We start from the raw sequence: 3,650 nt of genomic DNA, 5'->3' as shown, positions 1-3,650 counted from the left end.
TCACAAACCCTTCAGAATAGAATTCACACTTAACAATAATGTTGTGCCATTTACCTGAAAAATTCCTTGAAATTCCTAATCTAATCTTGTTATTCCCTGCAGAAAATAGCTTCTTACAAAGCTTCAAATCCCTTAGGAGGCTACTGGGAGTCTTTTTCTCATTTCAACTTTCAGAACGTCTCTTTTCACTATGCAAAATCATTTGGCCATGATCTAAAGGTCTGAGGAATTCATTATATACACAGAATTCAGGATTCTGAATCATGACTCTAACATCCCAACTTGGGACTTCAAAAATCTAGAAAGACCCATCACACCATAAGAAAAGATTCTACCCAGCTTTCTACTCATGTCATTATTTTTTTCTTGTCATTGATGGTCAAGTGCAGGTTGTTGTTCAGTGGGAGTCTTCAGTGAGAAGTAGTTAAACCCACTTTAGTCATATGTTACCATCCTGAATACTGGTCTGGCTGGATAACAGTCTCTCCCTCTCATTTACTGATTCCATTTCCTACAAATGCCGGTATCACTGTAAGTATCTTTTCTGCATCCTGTTTCCCAGTTTTTTCATTTCTCTTCCTCTGATGTTCTCCAAGTACTTATCTACTCATATTGTCCTTTATTTCTCAAGTCAAACTCCAGAACATAACTGAATCCCTTCCACCGTGTCAGGCTCTCAAAGAATTTACATCATTCAGGAAACTTCAAGCAGTATCTGAAAAGAAAGCTCAATAATTTTTCCTCTTTATGGCCTCACAACCCACCTGTATTCTCCCTTAACGTACTGCCTGTTTTCCTTCAGTAATACAATCACTGCTTATTTTATATCCTACCCAGCTTTACCTGTTTTTGCTTCATCATATACACATGGCAAACATCTAAGCTCTAATTCCCTTCTGACTTCCAAATTGTATAGACAAGGGTGTTTACTGTTCTCATTTTTAGCTTCCAGCACCATTCACAATTGGGCCTTTATTGCTACCTAACTTCTATTAATATTTATCTTACCCTGGCAATTAGTTGTGATTTAATAAGAACTGAATGTCTCATTCTTTTTTAAACCTTTTTTTTTACTTCTTTTATTATTTATTAGATATTTTCTTAATTTACATTTCAAATGTGATCCCCATTCTGATTTTCACTCCATAAACACCGTATCCTATCCCCCTGTCCACCTGCTCACTAACCCACCCACTCCCACTTCCCTGTCCTGGTAGTCCCCTATACTGGGGCATCGAGCTTTCTCAGAGCCAAGGGCCTCTTTCTCCTTTGATGTCCATCAAGGCCATCCTCTGCTACATAAGTAGCTGGACCCTTGGTTCCCTCCATGTGTACTCTTTGTTTGGTAGTTTACTCCCTGGGAACTCTGGAGGTACTGGTTGGCTCTGACAGATTGTTCAAAACTATATATTATAGCCTCATACAAAGGGTACGGTAATTTTCACTTTGTTTACTGAGAACAGAAGAAAACTATCAACACACATGTTATATATACATACATTATACATAAACATACATATTACATGCATAAAATTTAAATATTATATATATGTATCACCTTTTCTAGTTCTATTATGTTCAGATGCTTTGCTTATTAATATATTGTACTTTGTGTTTTTGACTAAGACTTACTCATATCTTATACCTAATATCATAAATTTTCTTTTTGATATCAATTTAATAATACAGTAATAACTTCATTTCTATTTTAATTTTACTGCTCTTACATTCAGTGAATTATACCAATACTTTTTTATCTTGAACTCTAACACAAACCACACAAAGAAGATTCAGCAGTTTCCATTTATATAATTATATTTATATATATACGAATATGTATACACTCACATATATTGTAACAGTAATAATAAAACAAAGACAGCAACATAGGAAGGAAAGGGTGAATCATAGGAGTGTGTGGGTGGATGATGATGAGAAGTAATGTAATAATATGTTAGTTACTTAATAATTTAAACAGTACAAGAAAGAGAGAAAATAAAATGTAACAAAACTGTCTCTTGAGCTCAATGTTTTGCAGGTACTTTGTTGTCCTTTAAAAGAGCAGTGTTCTTTGTTGCACTTTCATTCATAGTATCAAGCTGTTGATAACATATATATACATATATACATTATATGTGTGTTTGTGTATTTTCTCTCCTGCCTTGAACTCACTCCAATCAGTTTTGTCTTCAGCACACCATATTGTTTTTGTCAAAATCAAAATGGCCTTGATTTCACAAATTTCACTGATCCCATTACACTGGCATAATATAACTTAAAAAAATGAGCTCTAATTTTTGTCATTTTCTTACCTTGTCTCTCTCGCTATGATGAAAAAACTATGACCATCACAACTTGGAGAGGAAAAGGTTAATTTTCCTTACATTTCCACATAGTCAGAAGAAAGTCTGACTGAAACTTAAACATGGTAGGAACCTTGGAGGCAGGAGCTGATGCAGAGACTGTGAGGGAGTGTTACTCATTGGATTGCTTGCTCTGCATTCTTATAAAACCCAGGACAAACAGCCCCGGAATGGCAGGATCTGACAATAGTCTCAACCCTCCCATATCAATCATTAATTAAGAAAATCCTTACAAGAGGATGTTTGGAGGCATTTTCTCAATTAAATTTCATACCTTTCAGATAACTCTAACTTGTATAAAGTTAGTATAAAACTTGACAGCACAGGCATACTAAACATTTACTTACAAAGGGTGAATTTTCCTTCCTTTATCTTCTAAAACTAGACTCCTTTTAGTTTAGTCCAAACTCTTTTAGGATGTTCAATCTTGACTCTGACTTGGTAACATGGAACCTCTATTTCAGTACTATGGTCACCCATAGAGACTCATCTTACCTTTAAAAAGATACAGCCCATCTTTACACTCAATTGCTCATCATTTTTGTGTAATTGATGATGAAGAATATGGTATTGCTTGGTGGGAGACTCCAGTGAAGAATAGCTAAACCACATAATTCTATGTTAACATAGTTTACCATGAATTCTGCATGTGACAGAACTACTTTTACCTTCACTCAAATTACTTAGCTACAGTGTGCTACTGAAAGTTGATCATGAAAAAAAAATGACACAAACTATGATATATTCCTTTAGGTGTTAATTACTATTAGTTAACATTTAGAGTTTCTTTGGGATTTCTTATAAAATAATACATGGCTAAGGGACAATGTGCCATTTTTACAAGTAATGAAGCCAGTCCTTGGATTTTATCCAGGTTTTAAGAATAAATGATCTCTTCTCTAGGTTTTTCTTTCTTTTTTTTTATTTTCTATATTCTTTGTTTACATTCCAAATGCTTTCCCCTTTCCCATTTCTCCCCTCCCCATTGGTCTCATAAGCTCTCTTCCTTCCCCTCATTTCCTAATCACCCCATTTCTCTGTCCTGGTACTCCCCTACAATGTTGGATCAGAACCAAAGAAAGCCTTTTCCTGTGCACTCTTGACTCTGGTTCTCCATATCCTGTATCATCATTCATTTAGATCCTCTAAAAGGCTTATTTTCATTTTTTTTTATCCTAAAGGAAATCCACACTGGGCATCATCAGTGGAATTCACATACCAATTCTTCATCTTTAATAATGGCATCCATTAAGTCTAATATCACATCATACAGATATTTCCATCTCA

Source organism: Apodemus sylvaticus, chromosome 11 (genome assembly GCF_947179515.1).
Source record: "Apodemus sylvaticus chromosome 11, mApoSyl1.1, whole genome shotgun sequence".
NCBI lineage: Eukaryota > Metazoa > Chordata > Mammalia > Rodentia > Muridae > Apodemus > Apodemus sylvaticus.
Note: the sequence above shows the minus strand (reverse complement) of the source record.